Source organism: Mya arenaria, chromosome 16 (genome assembly GCF_026914265.1).
Source record: "Mya arenaria isolate MELC-2E11 chromosome 16, ASM2691426v1".
Classification (NCBI taxonomy): Eukaryota; Metazoa; Mollusca; class Bivalvia; order Myida; family Myidae; genus Mya; species Mya arenaria.
Window position 1 is genome coordinate 24841412 of NC_069137.1, and position 20591 is coordinate 24862002.

At 34.1% G+C, this 20591-nt stretch overlaps 1 protein-coding gene across 8 annotated transcripts in view; it reads left to right on the forward strand.

The window, feature by feature from the left end:
* Positions 1 to 20591, forward strand: part of LOC128221883 (uncharacterized) — a 66605-nt gene that overhangs the window by 3201 nt on the left and 42813 nt on the right. For 7 of the 8 annotated variants that reach the window (XM_052930522.1, XM_052930523.1, XM_052930524.1 and 4 more), the window contains exon 2: positions 13265 to 13318. The gene's annotated coding sequence lies outside the window, so the exon portion shown is untranslated. Of the gene's footprint in view, positions 1 to 10598; positions 10724 to 13264; positions 13319 to 20591 lie in introns of those variants that run through there. The other variant, XM_052930526.1, reaches the window with a different exon arrangement.

Here is a 20591-nt window from a genome sequence, read left to right on the forward strand (position 1 = left end):
ATTTATTCCGTCCGTATATCCATCGTTTGCACATATGCTTTACACATGCGGTGATATAAGGACATGTGGAAACGACTCTTCTGTAGTATTTACCTCGCTGATTTATTCCGTCCGTCCATCCGTCGTTTGAACATAAACAAAGACATGCATCGTCATGAAGACTTTATGGAGAATGCTCTCGTTTGGTAATAACTCCGTCCTTTTTTTCGACTGTCTACCCGTCTCCCATCGTAATCACCCTGTCTAGTTGTTCGTCCGTCCATCAGTCGTCTATACATGTCTAAAGACATGCGGCGTTATAAGGAATTGTGAAAGAGGCTCTCCAAAAAACCATCCTCCCTTTTCGTCCCGTCCTCCATCATACGTTTGCAAATTAGGACTTGTGAAAAAGGCTCTTTTATATTACTAACCCTTTCAATTTTTTCCGTTCATCTACTCCTCGTTCGCACATGAAAACAGACATGCGGCAATATTAGGACTTGTGGAAGGGACCCTCCTATAGTAATCACCTTCCCGTTTTGTTCCGTCCACCATCCGTCGTTGGCACATACGCTTTACACATGCCGTGTCATAAACATTTGTGAAAACAGCTCGCCTGTAGTTAATACCTGGTCGATTTGTACCGCCCGTCTTGTGAAAGAGGCTTTCATATAGTAATTACCCTATCAAGTCCCATCCGTCGTTAGCATGTGTCTAAAAACATACGGCGTCATAATGACTTCTTAAAGAGGATCTCCCATAGTAATCACCCTGTCTAGTTGGTCCGTAAGTCCATCCGTCGTTTAAACATAAACAAAAACATGCGACGTCTTTCGGAATTGTTTAAGCGGCTCTTCTGTAGTAATTACCCTTATGTGATAAATGTGTGTGAAAGACACTGTAAGACTTCAATGGTGTTATTGACTTTTCCTTGTCCGGCCATTACGCTACAGATCCTAGCAGTTCGAATGCAAGTTTGTGATATGTGCTGAGCGTCCTTTGCAATAATGACTATCTGAGGCAAGATTTTAGCAAGGGGAGATCTTAGGATACAAATGTGTTTACTTAAAAATAAGTAACGCCGACTAATGAGCGTCCTTATTACGTTTCTTCATAATATTAAACAAATTGGATTTGTAATACTTCTGTTATTGATCTACGGTGTCAAAGTCATTTTGATAAACGCCAAGATTTAAAATAAGAATGATCAATAAGCCTGAATACATTCATTTCAGTATAATCATAGTTATATGATCGAATATTGTTCAAATGCAAATAGAAACGAAACAAAAGATTGATCTGAAATGGGGACCAATAGTTTACCAATTCAGAATTCTATTATTATTTATTCTATTGTATATTTTAGAGGCGCATAGCGAAGCTTGTGTAAATTATGAAATATGATATTTATTTTTGTCTATGATTTTGAAGTTTAGTATGTATAAAAGGACAACCAAAGAAGACCATTTACATTGTATGTGCGGCTCTAGAAATAGAAACAATCAATATTGGATTTAGTGACAAATATGGAATGAATGGATCTTGTTTAAAAAGAAGACAAGTTTACATTTTGCTAAGAGTGTAATTGAATATTTCATTCCATCAGTAATTAACATGATATAAACTTTAATTTTTTACTTTCAACAGCGGCGCTATTTATCATTATCTTTATATCTTACTGTATTTGGTAAATGGTGTATTTATTGATTCAGTTAATAAACATAAATATTGCACAAAATATGACAATAAATAGGACGTTTACTTCTGCTTTTTTTGCTAGAATTATGTAGGTAGGAAGATTAGCATTTAGGTGATACGGAAATATAAAGATACAGTACGAACAAATACCATACCATTACAAAATTACAATATAGTGCGATATATGGCCATATCACTACTAAATTTCCTGAGGCTTGTTCGTGGTAAGGCACTGTATAACGTATGTATGAATGAGTGATTAACAATGGCATAAAAACGCCATATCATTACGTGAGCTACATTAAAGTGAGACACTGGATAGTTTATTAGTGAATGATTGACAGTGAAATATAAGGTCGTACCATAATAAACTCACTTAGGCTAGTGTTGGGACACTGGATAGCTATTGATTGAATGACTTACAGTGAAATTAAAGGTCGTACCATAACAAACTAACTTAGGCAAGTTTTTGTTGGAACACTGGATAGCTATTGAGTAAATGACTGACAGTAAGATATATGGTCGTACCATAACAAACTAACTTAGGCTAGTATGTGTTTGAACAATGGCTTGTTAATAAGTGAATGACTAACGAAGGCTAGTGTTGGGACACTGGATAGCTATTGATTGAATGACTTACAGTGAGATAAAAGGTCGTACCATAACAAACTAACTTAGTCAAGTTTTTGTTGGAACACTCGATAGCTATTGAGTGAATGACTAACAGTGAGATATTAATATTTAGACCGTCGAATCGTAGACCAACGGATCGTCGTTCTTGCTATGCCATGAGTAATAGTCAATATATAAAATTATAATTGCAAAACATGTGCATCAAGTTTATAACTCAAAACAAACACTTCTAACAAATATCAATTTCGATGACATAAAGAGAAAATGTATTTGTACTATTTGAAGATAAAATGTGTATACTTTTCCTTAAAACTCGAAAACAAATATATTGAAAACAACACTTCAAACACTTAAGATTCAATAGATGGCAATGTGTGTGTTTTATAGAATAAAACATAAACATATCAATTATTTTTTGAAGAAAAATGTAAATGCTTTTATTTTCAAGATTCTTCTTTCAAAAAGCACCACTCTCGTTTATTTGCTAAAGTGCTAATTTTACAATATTTTCATCGGTGACATTTCAGCAAAACTATTTTCAAATACGTCTTTGCATTAAGGATATGGCAATGCAAACAAGTATTAAATATTAATCATTGATGATATTCTAATCTGTCTGACGTTTGTTAGCGAATGAAAGATGAACCAGTATAATTTTGAAACCCAATGCAAATTTACATCCGCTGAACAATGACAAGCTTTTGAAGTTATCTGATTTAGACCCTATACAACTGACATTGAAATGTTTGATAATTTTAATATGCTCAATACCTTTATGAATAGTTCATAAATAGTAATCTGCATGTAATGGTTTTAGATCAATTTAGGTCAAATAAACTGTCTTTCAGTGAGGTAGGGGGACTATAAATACTGTCTTCACGTCGCAGAAGGTCAGAATATTAAATGTTGATAGTTATGTTCTTTAAAATTTAAAGAACGCTTTTTTCTTATACATAAGGTATACATGTGGGTTTCATCTCATCATGTTAAAAATATACTATACAAGGCAAGTCTAGGAACCAAAAAAGGCCATTCTAGAGGTTCAGTACATCGCGTACCGCGTACGGGACTCAATTGAGTGTAGACTTTTCCATCCGAAAAGCTGCAAAACTAAACTCTTGTATTGTGTTCTGGAAAATCACATTTTGAGATCGTGTATGTTCTGCTATATCGATTCTATATAAAGCATGTCCTAACTCATAAAAGGTGTCATAATAGTTGTAAAGACATTTACAGTTGACATTTCTAGAAAGAAAACAAATCTATTCATTTCCTATTCATCAGTTTAGGAAAAAAATCCTGTGTATCCTCTTCCAAACAAAACATTCTCTTTGAATCTTGGTCAACATTTCATGTCCTAGTAAAGTGGAACATTTCATGACATTTGATCGATCAGGCCATAAAAGTAACATGGAAAGTCTTCTTAATGATTAGCTGGCGCCATGCTGCACCCGGCCATTGAAGTGCATGTGAGACTTCACGGAAGCAAAATATATGCACTTAATTTTTTTGTAATGACTTTCAATAAATGCCATTTTAGATAGCGGGGTAACGATGGTAAATCATTACATAACACAATGGAATGTCTAAATGCACTACAATATCCACCAATTTCTTATCATTTGTAAGATATTCAATATGGCAAACTGTCAGACGATCTGTTTTATAGATAAGAATAGGCGTCTTTTTATTTAGTACAATATGGAGTTTTATTTGTTTAAATGCATGTCAAATTGCCATGATTCCATACATTAGAAGGTCATTGTGTAAGACAATAATCATGCCTTTTTAGATATTTTATATTTTGTTTACCTTTCAAGCTTGAAGTCGACATGAATTTTTTTCATGATATCCTTCAAATTTACTTGATTTATGTTTTTTGTCAAACTTTCCAAATCAGTCAAACTTAGACATAAACAACATTTCACATTGATTATCATAAACAAGTGTCATTGACAGTCTTAGCATAATAATATAAAGCAAATGTTTTCGGATAAAAAAATCAAAGAAAAGCGACGATTGTTAAGTTAGTGCAGCACGCCCAAGTGCCGGACAGCAAAAAAGTAAAGTGCTAATACGCAATTCTTTATATCGTTTAGTTGAGCAGTGGCAGTTTACACTCTAATATTGAACACAATTTATTACGCTTAAACCTTTTTTAAAATTTGATGAAATATTAATCTAATATATCAATGACGGTTTTGATCATCTATAAGACAGTGTTATAACTGTTCTGTTCAATGCAATTCTTGAATTTGGTTTCAAGATGACTCTGCTTTGCCAACAATGTAAAGCTTAATCTTGTTTTCCTTAATTATTAGTACACTAACAGACACACGCGAATGTACGCATACACACGCAAATAATGACACCACACACATCACGTATAAATAACTTTTTATTTACGTAAAATAAGATATTCAGATACATAATATGTATGTAAAAACGAGTCCATCAAAAGTCATTCGGGTCAATAAGGGCTTATCAGAAAGCAGAACCTTCTGTCAGCCTGTCTGTTTGTTCCGTCCGCCCATCCGTTGTTTGAACATATATTTTAAATATGCGGCGTCATTAGGACTAGTGAAAAACATTATCCTATAGTAATAACCCTGTCTATTTGTTTCGTCCGTCCATCCGTTGAATGCACATGTACATATACATGTGGTGTTATTATGACTTGTGAAAGTGGTACATCCACAGTAATTGGCCTGTATATCTGTTCTTCCCAACCTTCCGTCAATGACGCATGTATACAGTCATGCGGCATCATAAGGATTTAAGCGGCTTTCCTATAGTAATCACACTGTTAATGATTTGTCCCGTCCGTCTATTTGTTGTTGCACATGTACAAAGACATGCGGATTCACCATGATTTACGAAAGAGACTATCCTATAGTAATAAGACTGTCTATTTTTTCCCTCTGTCCATCGGTCATTTGCTCATATACTTAAGAAATAAGGTGAATTTTGAAAGCGGCTCTACTGTAATAATTAACCTGTGTATTTAATCCGTCCGCCCATCTGGTTTCTGTACATACACTTAAGACAAGGCACGTCATAAGGACTTGTGAAAGAGACTCGCATATAGTAATACACTTGTCTATTTGTTCTGTCCGTCCATCCGTCGTTTGCACATTTGGCACAGACATGGAACGTCATAAGGACTTGTGAAAGAGATTCTCCTATAGTTATAAGCCTGTCTATTTGTTCCGTCTTTACATCCGTCGTTTGCACATTTGGTAAAGACATGTAGCGTCATAAGGGTTTGTGAAAGAGACTCTCCTATAGTATAAACCTGTGTATTTGTTCCCTCCGACAAACCATCGTGTGCACACATACTTAAATAATAAGGCGTCATTAGGAATTTTGAAAGCGGCTCTCCTGTAATAATTAACCTGTGTATTTAATCCGTCCGCCTATCTGGTGTTGGTACATACAATTAAGACATGACACGTCATCAGGACTTGTGAAAGAGACTCTCCTATAATAATACACCTGTCTATTGGTTCTGTTCGTCCATCCGTCGTTTGCACATTTGATACAGACGTTGGGCGTAATTAGGACTTGTAAAAGAGACTCTTCTATAGTAATAAGCATGTCAATTCGCTCTTTCCGTCCATCCATCGTTGTCACATTTGGTTAGGGCATGCAGCGACATAAGGATTTATTAAGGAGACTCTCATATAGTAATACCCCGTGCATTTGTTCCCTCTGTCTATCCGTCGTTTGCACATATACTTAAGTCATAAGACGTCATTTGAATTTTGAAAGCGGCCCTCTTGTAATTATTAACCCGTGTATTTAATCATTCCGCCCATCTGGTGTTTGTACATACACTTAATACAAGGCATGTTAAGATACTCTCATATAATGATAAGCCTGTCTATTTGTTCTGTCCGTCCAACCGTCGTTTGCACATTTGGTACAGACATGGAACGTCATAAGGACTTGTGAAAGAGACTCACATATAGTTATAAGCCTGTCTATTTGTTCCGTCCTTTCATCCGTCGTTTGCACATTTGGAAGAGACATGAAGCTTCACAAGGACTTGTGAAAGAAACTCTCCTATAGTAATAAACCTGTAATTGCTGGCACTTGCCCATTAGTATATTATATATTGTGTGTTATAGAAACTGTAAGACTTCTTCCATTATGCGACAGTCCCTAGCATCACATCGGATGCAAGTTTTTTTAAGTGTCGCTGAACGTCCTTGTCAATACTTACAATTTGATGCAAGTTTGAAGCAACGGGGATCTAAGGTTACAAACGTGTCTAACCATACATAAGTTATGCCGATTGTTGGATGTCCATATCATATTTGAGTATAACATTAAACGTATTGGATTTGTTGTTTTCTGAAATTGATCAACTGTCTCAAAGTCACCAGACAAAATCCATTCATTTCAGTATACTTCAAGTTACATGATTCAATAGTTTTCAAATCCAATTTAAAAAACAAAAGATTGATCTAAAATGTGGACAAATAATATACAAATTCTTCTATTGACTGTCGTCCTTGGGTATATTTAAAGAGACGCATACCGTAGCGTTTGTAAATGATGAAATACGATCTCTCTTCTTTGTCTATTCTTTTGAAGCTTGGTAAATATAAGGACACACCTTGAAGATCATTGACATTGTGTGTGCGGAATCAAAGCATTGTTTAAGTGAGTAGTATGGAAGTAATTGATTTTGTTTAAAAATGAGTAATTTTACATTCTGCTACGAGTTTAATCGATTATTTATTTGGATACGGAACGATTCCGTCAGTTTTTAGCATTATGTAAACTTTAAACCTTAACTCTTTATAGCGTTGCTAGCTATTATCCTCTTTATGAAATACTGAAGAATCTAGGTGATTTGGTAATATAGAGATACATTGCTAATAAATATCAAATATAAAGACTTATAGGTTGATAGTTTACGAAACAAACATAGAGGCTTATTTGTGGTGTGGCAATCGATAGCTTATGAGAGTGATGTAAGGCCACACTATTACAATATTACCGTAGGCCGGTTGTGGTGAGGCACTGAATTGCTAATGTGTGAACAACTGCAGTGAGGTAGTTTTGTTATAAAGACTGAAAGGTTGTCCGGATAGCACAGCGTTTAGCGCACTCGCTCCTTACCTAGACGACCCGGGTTACATTTCCCATCCTGGGCGCATGTGGTTTTGGTCTGTGGTCATCAACACTCTCGCGTGAAAATCGTGCCAACGAGAGTGATTAATATAATGTTGTAATAACGTGTTTCACAATCGCTGCACAATAAATAAGTTAACACTTATGACTAAAAGTGAGATATACGGCCATATTATTATAAAGCTACCTTAGGCTAGGGTGTGACGCTGGATTGCTAATGAGTGAATGACTGACACTGAGATATAAAGCAACATCATAACAATACTACTTTAGGTTAGCTCGTCAAGAGACCCTGGATAGCTTATGAGTGAATGACTGACACTGAGATATAAAGCAACATCATAACAATACTACTTTAGGTTAGCTCGTCAAGAGACCCTGGATAGCTTATGAGTGAATGACTGACACTGAGATATAACGCAATATCATTTTAATACTACCTTAGGCTTTTTCGTGAAAAGACCTTGGATAGCTAATGAGTGAATGAATAACAGTGAGATATAAGGCAACATCATAACAAATCTACCTTAGACTAGCTCGTCAAGAGACCCTTGGTATCTAATGAGTGAATGACTGACACTGAGATATAAAGCAACATCATAACAAATCTACCTTAGACTAGCTCGTCAAGAGACCCTTGGTATCTAATGAGTGAATGACTGGCAGTGAGATATAAGGCAATATCATAACGCAACTACCTTAGTCTAGTTTGTGGTGAGACTCTGGGTAACTAATGAGTTAATGACTGCCAGTGAGTACTGTGCATTTAAATTGAGAAAATGGTCTTTTGAATACGTTAGATTTTAATAATAAATATAATATGACCTTAGATAACAATGTCGGTGAGTTATTTTAAGTTCACTGCAGTTTAAATCGACCTTAATAAGTTCAGACATGTGGTAAAAAGCCGACAGAGGCATTTTATCTATTTGCGTATCTAATACTCTTCTCAATTACAATGTTAACAATTCTAGTGCCAATCATTAATATCTAGGCCGGTGGATCATAAACCAACGGATCAATGGTAGTGCCATGCCTGAAGTAATTTTCATTATATACAATTATAATTGCAAAGCATGTTCGTCATGTCTAAAACTCAAAATAAACATTTCTGTTACAAGTTTATATTTCTGTGATATTAAGTGAAAAGGCCTTTGTACTTTTTGAAAATGATAAATATTTATAGTTTCACACAGATAATCAAAGCTTCAATAGATGTCAAAAATAAATTTGATATATCATAAATGCTTAAATCTATTTTGACAAGAACATATGTGAATAATTGCATTTAAAATTTACAGATTGTTCTTTCAAAAACACAAATGTCGTTGAGTTACTAAAGTGCTGCTCTCGCATACAAGTTAATAATAAATAATGAATACTTGGACATTGATTGATGGATATATGTATGTGGTCACATTTGAAGAACATGTAACTACGTGATTATTTGTTCCAATGTAGCCTTTTAGCAAAACTGTTTTCACATATTTCTTTGCATTAAGCAAATGTCAATGGAAACAACTATTGAACATGTATTTTTGCTGATAATATTATTCCTTTGACATCTGTTTGCGAATGAAACATAAACCAGCAGTATTTCGAGACCCAATACAAATTTACATTCAGCTGAAGAATGACACACACCCACAACGTGGCATACCCCCCGCTCGCTTATAAAACCCTATTGACGTGGCATACTCAAAGCGCGCCAATATTTAGATTGCTGTTGTCCAAGTTTCCAAGTTTTATTTCAAACAACTCAGTTCATGTAACATGACAGCATGAGCATGTGAAAAAGAAATACATAATAACAACGAGGCTGTTGTAAAAAGTTAACATTCAAAGAGAGGTACAAAGCAAATAAAACGGGACAGACATATGTTATACAATGCTTTATATGAATATGTCGAGAGTTATAGATTATCGGATACATGTGTTATTGTACAGTACAAATATATTAACATTTAGAACAGTTTTACTATTTCCTTCACAAATTTACACAACTTTTTGTATTTCGACATTTGAGTGTTACACATACACATTAGAGATTTAAATTTGATGACATTTGGATTGATATAGTATTTTTTATCAATAAATCGCTTTCTGCTATTGGTTAAAGCTTTACATTCAAGTAGATAGTGATATTCGTCTCCAATGCTACTGTTTGCTTGACACAAAGGACACTTCCTCGATGACATATCAAGTCCAATCCAGCTTCCTGTCTCAATAGGAAGACGATGGTTTCTGGTTCGAAATTTAATCATAAACTTTAACAATTTGTAAGGTGAAGTTTTTAGATAGTTCTCAATTCCGAACTCGTTCTTAAACAATTTATAGTTGTTGCATTTACTGGAAGTGTTAACAATGCTATACCATTCATTTAAAAACAAATCTATGAGTTTCTGTTTAACATTGCAAGTCAACCATTTATGATTTGGAAATATATGTGAATCCCATATATTATTAAGACCACATTTTATGAATATTTTTTTGACAAAAGAAATCCATAAAAAAGTATTGCTACGTATGTTTACATCAAAGATATAATTACTTAACATTATCGTATACATGGTTGTTACTAATTTTGGGTACAATGGTGATACAAGTTTTGTCCAATATGAAATCATTCCAGTCTCTATGTCAATTGATAACGGTTTGACGCCTGTTTCACCGTATACTATGCAAGACGCGGTGCTTGACTTAACACATAAAATATATTTCAAAAATTTAAGTTGAACTCTTTCTAAAATTTCATTATTGCCATATCCCCAGCATTCACAACCATATAGAAGTATAGGTTTGATCATTTTATTGAACAGATCTATTTGCATATCAATCGGCAGAGCTAAATGCTTACATTTGCTTAGAAGGCAGTACATAGCTTTAAGTGCCTGCTTTGATATTTCAACCTTAGCTTTATAAAAAGAGCCACTGTTGCTAAATACTAATCCTAAATATTTAAAACTAGAAGTTGTCAAGAATACTGTTTAAATCGTTAAACTATACAAACAATCTATCATTGGACTTCTAACATTTTATATCAAAGAGGCACTCTTTTATTTTCACCCAAATCTTGAATGTGAGCGGAACTTGACACTTGTTCGCAATTCTATTATTCACACCTTGGATACCAGGTAAACACTGCTGTGCCACGCTAAAGCCCAGTATTCGTTAAGAAAAGTAAGACGTGTGTTATTTGAAGTTTAAGTTCACATTAATGGAAATATATATCTCAAATATGTGATATAAGCTATCGTTTTTTGTGATTAAGGTATGTATGTTATTTCAATTTTATCTATGTTATGTTTGTTTGCATGTACTAGTCTCTGCTGTTAGTAGAAGGAACATTTATTTTGGATAAGAAAGTGCACAGCGCTTATTTTAACGTTATCATGTCTCATTGTAGACTTCTTTCACATGCAGTAAATTTAGACTGATACAAGCTTTTTTATTTGTGAACTTCAAGTCATATTGCTTAGATACTTGGCTAAAAACAGCATCCTTATGTATGGTGGCATATACCTGCCTTAAGATAGTCTGTTAACGTTCGCGAATTGTTTCGAGCTAACCATTATATTTTTGCAATAATTATCTAGCTATCGAGTTCATACTCGTGTTAATATTTTGGTACGATAATTATCATAAGACTAAAAACAGGCTTGGAAGTGCCCAGAAGTGTCACCTATTACCTTTTTATTTAGATGTACAACATTAACAGGTTATCTAGTTATGGTTTGTTAAGTCCACTTCATAAGTAAAATACTAACTGATTTACGTGGTTAGATTCGTATTACAACTTAGATATAAATGTACTTTGGGGTTCTAGCAGTAACTGCTTATCTAGTTATGGTTTGAGAATTCCCCTTTATAAGTTACATACATGTTTAGCGTAATAAGATTCGTGTTACCACTTAGCTATAAATGCATTCCAGATTCAGGCGCTAACATGTTATCTAGTTATGGTTTGCGAATTCCAGTAAATAAGTTAAATACCACCTGGTTAATGTAATACGATTCGCGTTACTTATTAAGTTATAATATGCCACCATACTTAAATGATGTATCTTATATAATTAACATATTATTTTGAAGTCAGGAAAAATCCTTATTGTGGATTTTGAAATGTTTATGGTTGTCTATAAAACCACCCAAATAAATAACAATTAAAAAATTAAATAAAGCATCTTGTTAAGAAACCAGGTTATTAAGTTTTTTAGCTCACCTGAGCACGTAGGTAGTAGTGTTCAAGCTGAGCTTTTCCTATCGCCCAACTCCCGGCGTCCGTCGTCCGTCCGTCGTTCGTCAACATCTAACGTCATCTCCACCAAAACCATCTGGCCAATTTAGATCAAACTCTTTTTTAAAATTATACAAATAAATGAATTCCATGCACGTAACTGAACTGAAAAAAAATGAATCTCTTTTATGACAAAATCACAAATTGTTCACAAGTGACACTTACTGAATCGGCGTCATTCAGCAACTGTACCGAGGATAGCGGATATCCTCTCTATTAATGTATTCATTCTCAAGCGCAACAAAGCAGGGATAATGAAGAGGGCTTTTCCTTTCCTAGTCATCTACTTCATCATGTTTGCCATAATGGAAGCATGCCGCAACAATGACATCACCATATTAAAATACTAAACATCCGCAAACTGTTTGATACAAAACGCCTGTACTTCGTAACTATGTTATCCCATCCAAAAGATTACTGCCATACAGATGTAAATGATTTCTTACTATGCTGTGTACCTTGCGGTGTTTACTTGCACATATACAATTGAAACTATAGAGTCGAGCAAAGCTAATTCAAAACTTTACTATGTTCAGAGACACAAAACAAGGGCTTTAACGACAATGAATTAGAGACACGAACGTATAAATATTTCATACACAACTACAAAAACCTCAAACAAATAACTCACGCATCAAAATAGCCTTACCAGTACATTATTTGTTTACCGCTTTTCAATGTCAGTGAAAGACGAGTCGTTTTGAATCCCGAATCTTCTTGGGGATTACACCTGTTTTGCAATAACCTCAAAATTGTCTCAATGATTTTCAAAAATAACAAGATCAGAAATATAAACCTAATAAATAATACATTACAAGCCTTTATAATTTACTCCGTTTACCCTCGACTATCAAATTACTGAAAATCAATTCATCAACATGATTCTTCTTAATTATTTGTATAACCTATCCGTCTAGCGCAATGCATATTTCACGGTATGACTGAGATGTATTGTATAGAGTTGTATTGAAGATATATTATGGTTTGTCGACTCGTAAGGTGCTGTTAGTGACGTATAAACTCAACGAATAAAATAAATGCCATATCAACACATTCCACTACATGGACTTTCTTTTCTCCTACTGTTTTTGTCATACTTTTAGAAACCGGAAATTTGAATTACATATTTCAAAAACACAAAAATGATGTCTTAGTTTTGAAATGTATCAGCTTGTTTTAACTTTAGGCCTGGATGTTAATTAAAACAGACGAAAGGCAGATGTTTTCCCAAATTTAAATCATAAATACAAATCTCGACAGGTGTATTTTTTCTTTTCTGCTGAAAAAATACGAGGTTACGAAACAAGTCTTTTAACTACAATATATTGGGTAGCATTGACCGTCTCGAAAATGCATTTGAAGTTGGTTTCGTCTTTCGTTTAAAACTCATAATAATCATATACTATGACTATAAGACTTTTATATCGATCAATCTTGTGTCAATATTGTTTTTTTTCTTACATACGTTTCTGGATTTTGGGCCAGTATATTAAGTGTCATTAATATATTTTTCAGTTGGATGAAAGCAAGCCATTGAATCAAAGTAATTGGAATTGATAATGGGAGTAGGTAAGTTATCGTCATTCAAATTGTTTTGTACAAAACATGTTAAGAATACATTTTGGTGAGATAATTATCATAAGACTTAATACACACTTGAAAATGACCAAACTTTAGATTTAGAGCATTAACAGGTTTGCTATTTATGGTTTAGCTCTACTGAGCACGTAGCTAGTAGTGTTCAGACTGAGCTTTTCATTTCGCACAACGCCCGGCGTCCGTCGTCCGTCCGTCCGTCGTGCGTCAACAACTAATTTAGATGAAACTTCACCGTTCCAGGGATGGTGCTCTTTTTGAAATTATATAAATTAATGAACTTCATGCAAAACTTTGTTTTCCATGTAACCGAAAAGAAAAAAAACTTTTCATGACAAAATCCATCAGGGCGAGAGCTCAGATATTGTGTAACATTGCTTAGTGGTTTCTTCCACTATTCAAACTATCCCCTGGGCCCACACCCTTGATATTTGTATGTAGCATCTAGTCCGTTCAGATTTAGCCCCTGGGGTCAAAATTGGGCACCGCCCCAGGGGTCACAATTTTCCTTTCAGCTTATGTAAGAAAAGTTTGAAAATATTCTTATCGAAACCGCTAGGCCAACACTTTTGATATTTTGTATGTAGCATTAAACAGTTGTCATTCACCAAGTTTGTGAAAAGATTGTCTCTGGGGACAAAACTGGCAACGCCCTGGAGTTCATCAGTTTCATAGACTTATATAGGAAAATCTTCTTTTCCTTAACGAAGTGGCGAAGACCTTTGATATTTATTATGTGGCATCATACGATTGCCCTCTACCAATTGTGTTTAAATAATGTCCCCAGGGTCAAAGCTTGTTCTAATGGTTTTGATGTACTTGTTTCTGAAGCATTAGCAATGCAATATACCATGTTACCAAATATCAATGTTGTGCTAGGATGACAAAGACTGTGATCTTTAGACCTTTTGTTATTGAGACATTGCGTGCAGTTTTGCAAATACCTTTCAATGTCTTATTCCTGGATGAGCTATACTGTGAGATTTTGACCCACCTTCTATTTTTGAAGCTACACTAACGAAGCTCGGACCTTTTTTGTACGTTATGTATAAAGCACTATAAAAAATGTGCTTTTATGTAAAAAATATGCTTGGACCTAATTATTTTTACTTTTCAATTAATTAGTTAATGCTCCATTTAAAATCTTTAAAAGTTAGCCCAAAAACAAGCAATGTTGAACTTATTGGCTGTTCCCATGTAATCCATTTGATATTTCTTATGCCCCGCGAACAATAAATGCTCTCCCAGCCATATTTCAATGCCGCTTGCATATCATTACTAACTAATGGTTAAGTTCAAGTTTTACTTTATTTGAAATGCATAAATGCTTTTATCCAACGAGTAAATATTAAGTAACATGTTTGTGTCATAGCTATCAGTTTCGACTGCATTTTAATTCATGAAAATGATTTATACTAGTTAATGACAACAGGGCATAGCCTAGTAGTTGAATCTTAAGCCCTGTTTATAGTCACAAGGCAAGTACCCAAACGTCATGGGACTAGTGACGCAAACATATTAACACCCTATACACAAAAATGAACACCACAAACACCAAAAAAGCTCCACAAACACAAATACAAACATCACAAATAGACAACACACCCATCAAAACAAACGTACCTATAATGGCTAGGATTACCGCCTTTGAACGATCAATGACAAGCGATTTCTTCTACACGATTTCTCAAAAAACATTTTTAATGAATTCATTGTTTGTAACCAATATGTTATTTGCTTGTTTGACCAAAAACCATTGAACCATTCCTCTTTTGATAAGCCAGCATTCTATTACTCACCACGCATAGAACCTTTGTCCGTCCTCTTAAATATGTCAATGCTTTGAAAGAGGTCAAACAATTAACGCATTTCAATTGAGATACCGTATTATTACCATTGCATATCTAACATTTTATCTTTGCAAACAACTTGAGCCTTTTATATTTTGTCTTTATCCTGTGTCTACGTTTACGATATTATTTCTACTCCATAGCATTCGATTTTATTCAAAAGGCGTAAACCTTGAAATTGTAATGTTATATTGACATAGTAAGGTTAAACCAAGCTATGGAGAGAAGTTATTCTGTGTGCATTTTGTAAGAATACGAACTGAGAGTTGTATTTTTCAGTGAGTAAAGTATGCTTGCACGTTTCTTATTATTTTAGATTTAAGTAAACACTATGGAACAATTTAACACTGTCGATATCTCTTAAACCAACGTCTTAGTGTATATATTTCTAAACTGTAATTGAAATAATATCTTGATATTCAATTAGTGAGGAATAATGATCGGTGTTGCAATATGCTAATTCTGTGTTTGGGCTTGACTTTTAAGCTCGACGGTTTTTGACGCTGCTGGTGGTGTCGCCATAGAAGCTATTCAAAACTTAATCAATGGAAAAGAAACTCTATCCTTCTTCATATTAAATATCAACATGTTGCGTGAGAAATACGAAAATGCACTGCAAGGTCGATAACTGGAGTGTATAAATATATATATATACGTGAAGCTTAACTTTTTTTTATAGAATCCTGAAACAAAATGTCAAAACCCAGATATCTAACCAACAAATTGTCAGATTGTATCGCAGGAACGAGAAGTTTTTGCACCGACGATAACCATAACCACGTCAATTGACCCTTTACAGTGACACCGTTATCGTTGCTGGGTACTACGCTTATTTCCGAAATTCCCTTAGCATGACTGAACTGAAATGAAATCAATTTTATAATACCGCAGAAAGGTGCATGTATGTACAACATACGAGGTAAAATATTACTCCGGTTTTAAAAGCATGGGGTTTCATGATCAAAAGAACATATTTCTTTTCATCAATAAATGCGAAAAACATAAACAGCAATTGTTTTAAATACATTTCTGACCAAATATTCACACAGCAACTTCATTTTCTCGGACACCACTCACATTGACCAGCACAATTGCGTTCATACCACGATAATGACATCAACCCCGCAATTCATTCCTTAAATATACTTGTCCAACAGTACTTGTGACACGGAGATTGTGTATATAAGGTATACATTTATTCAACGATATTAATATTCATGCACAGATCTTTTGAAATGTTCTGTTCACAGTAAAGAAATCTTATACATAACGAACAAGAAAAAAGCAATGAATGAAAACTTTGGCTTAATCTTTAATGCTTTACAACCCTTGATCGATATTTCTTATTGAGATAAATTCTGGTATAAATCGGTTAGTTCGTACAATGAAATAATTACTATTTATTAAATGCCACAATCTTTACGAGTAGTTTCGTACAATGAAATAATTACTATGTATTAAATGACACAATATTTACGAGAAGTTTTGTTCAATTGATTCGACAAGGACATAATGAAATCACTGAGTCTACTGTCTAATATCTTGTTGTGCAGGGTTGGTGTATTTTTGTATGTATCCCTATAAAACATATTGTATATTCAAGGTTCCTTTTAATTTCTTCTCTTTGATGTTTGTTTTTAAAAATAAATTAATATTTTTTTATCAATTCTAAAATTTTATAGGCTTCGGTGCAAAATAATTTTGAGATATATTAAATGTTCCATTTTGAATGGAAATTTAGATATTGAGTTTAAACAAAAGTAAATTATGGCGGGACTTACATGTTAATATATACCATGAGGTAGTATTTGAGTAAAAGTTAATGACATTATAAAACCCATGTCATACACTTGTAATGTGCGAGACCAACAAACACCAATTAATCCCTTCAGAGAAAAGCATGCTCGACCCTGATGGGGTCCGCTGGTCTTTATATACAGTTAATTCTCAATCCATACACAACCCAGGCTTTGCTAATTTGCATATTTCCAACCAAGTTAACATACGTACTATGAATGTACTTCCGTCTGGAATGTTATACTATGAACGCACATCCGCCGCCTACAGCGGATCATTACACTAATCCGCCGCCTACAGCAGACCGTTACACACTGCATCAATCAGTAAACAAAAGCGGGTTGAGGGGTGCTTGGGGGAGTCAATGAAATATAGGAGAAAAAAGTAATGAAATATGCCCATGACGAAACCTTTTTGACTTGAAATTGCTCAAATGTAATAAGGGGTAGTACACCCCCCCCCCCTGTCCTGCCAGTACTAAATACCAAATTAATTTCGTTCGTAGGGAGGTGCGCTTGTCAAAAGCCTACGCTCCTATGTTACACCCCCTCTAACGTCAAATTATGGATGCGCCCCTGGTATATCATTTAAGTTATCGATAATATGATAACCACGTTTAAGGAAGACAAGGGGTAGTATTTCAGCAAAGATATATCGATATGAAGATTCGTACTATACATCTGATGATTATTTAATCTTATCCTTAACATTGACTTTTATGAAGATTTTTATTCAGGCTTTCTCATGATTAAATTTAAAGTATGGTTAAACTTCATAAACTTGAAGCCTGCTGGCAAAATGTAAGAGAAGTGCCAAGTTCATTTATGTCAATTTTAGAAAATTATGAAGGTCAAATATTGCGTGAGTTTAAGCTATATAAATTTAAACTTGACGGTATGCATGCTTGATATCTGAAATGTAAATATAAATTGTCCAATTCATTTTATGATTACAAATGTTGAATCATCTTAAGTTTGGCATTGTATTTTTTAAAAGGAATCGAATTAGACATCGACAGAGTAGAACGCTTCAACTAATGGAATGCTGTTTTTATAATCTGGTATAATTGATGCAATATTTCTCTGCGAAAATTCCGGTTTTTAATATAAATATAAAAAAAATCATATCAATATCGATGAAAGTCAATCATTTTAAATTGTTATCTTTTAATTGTTCACTGATCTTGTTTGTTTGTATAACAACGATATTCCAGCATACGAGTCGAAAAACAAATATCAGGGCCCGTCTTATTATTGAACGTTTTACTAACATGTGAGAATTATACATGTTGCATGGTTCAAATATGTTTTGTTGATTACATTACTGACTGAAGTCCGCACAGATTTATATCGAAATGACTCAAGAAGGACATGATCATTTCACATTATGTGACACCGGCTCTTGTGCTCGAAAAAGGAAAGTTAACTTTTAAATGGCCCAACATGATTGTCATGTACAGAAAAGCGTCAATAGTTATAGTTAAGTTATGCATTAACTTAAGGGTTTGATCACTGCAAACTCCAATATGTTTTTTTATAAAAAAAAAAAAAAACACACAAAATAATACCAGATACCTTTAATTCAAAACCTGGTCATGCATCATTGACTTCATACACTGTGTATGTTCGTTATTGAAATCGAGCAATCCGATTAGCTCCTTCGTTCTTAGATCAAATCGAGACTTGTATTGAATACTACCCCAAGGTGGTATTCAGTTGTATTCTTAATTGGATCTAAGAACGATGTAGCAAATCGGATAATGTGCAAGTAATAACTGACTTATACAGAATGAAGTTAATAATGTAGGAGCATAACGTTAACCTAAGGTGGCTAATGAATACCACTCCTGGAACTAGAATGAACAAACCCTCGAACTTGATAGTTTGATAAAATAATAGAGTTCGCAAACCGTCGGCAAGAATATATAGGTAAAAGGGAACTAAAACGCATACCAAACACAGTACAGTTTTATGCACGTAGGAAAACGATTAGTATATTTTATTTCAAATGATAGTTATACCTTCAGATTGTGAGTGACTACATTTCACTAAACAGGGATAATTGCTGTTATTAAGAATAATATTTAAACCCACAGCTATTAAACTATACATAATAAACTTTGGACTTTTGACATTTTATATCAAAGAGGCACTATTTTCTTTTCACCATAGTCTTGAATATGAGGGAAACTTGACACTTCCTTTACACGCCCGTTCGCTATTCTATTATTCACATCTTGGATACCAGGTAAACACTGCTATGCCACGATAAATGCACAGTATTCGTTAAGAAAAGTAAGACGTAAGTTATTTGAAGTTTAAATTCACACTAATGGAAATATATATATAAATATGTGATTTAAGCTATTGTTTTTTTTGTGATTAAGGTATATATGTTGTTTAAATTTAATCTATTTAATGTGTGTCTGAATGAATTAGTTTCTGCTGTTAGTAGAAGGAACATATAATTGGGATAAGAGAGTGCACAGCGTTTAATTTTACGTAATCATGTCTCATTAAAGGTTTTGTTCAAATGCAGTAAATTTAGACTGAAACTAGATTTCTACTTGTGAACTTGAAGCCATATTGCTTAGATACTTGACTTAATACACCATCCTTATGTATGGTGGCATATACCTGCCTTAAGATAGCCTGTTAACGTTCACGAGTTGTTTCGAGTTAACTACTTAATTTTGGCGATAAATATCTAGCTATCTAGTAAATATTCGCGTTAATGTTTAGGTAAGATGATTATGATAAAACTAAATACAGGCTTGGGAGTGCCCAGAAGTGCCACCTATTACCATTTTAGATGTACAACATTAACAGGTCATCTAGTTATGGTTTGTGAAGTCCACTTAATACTAACTGGTTAACGTGTTTACATTTATGTTACCACTTAGATATAAATGCACGTTGAGGTTCTAGCAGTGACTGCCTATCTAGTTATGGTTTGTAAAGTCCTCTTAATAAGTTACATACTAACTGTTAAGCGTAATAAGATTCGTGTTACCCCTTAGCTATAAATACATTCCAGATTCAGGCGCTAACATTTCATCTAGTTATGGTTTGCGAATTCCACTTAATAAGTTACATACTAACTGGTTAAAGTAATAAGATTCGTGTAACTTATTCAGTTTATATATGCCACCATACTTAAATGATATATCTCATATGATTAACATATTATTTTGAAGTCAAAACAATCCTTATTGTGTATTTTAGAATGTTAATGGTTGTCTATAAAACCATCTAAATAAAAAACAATTACATAAAACTTCTTGCTATGAAACCAGGTTATTTAGGGTTTTTGCTCACCTGAGCACGTAGCTAGTAGTGGTCAGTCTGAGCTTTTCCTATCGTCCCTCGTACGTCCGTCCATCCTTCGTCAACAACTAACGACATCTCCTCTTAAACCATCTGGCCAATTTAGATTAAACTTCACTGATCCTTGGATGGTGCTCTTTTTTTAAAATTATACAAATAAATTAATTCCATGCAAAACATTGGTTGGCACGTAACTGAAAGGAAAAACTTAAAATCGCTTTCATGACCAAATCACAAAATGTTCACAAGTGACACTTACTGAATCGGCGTCAT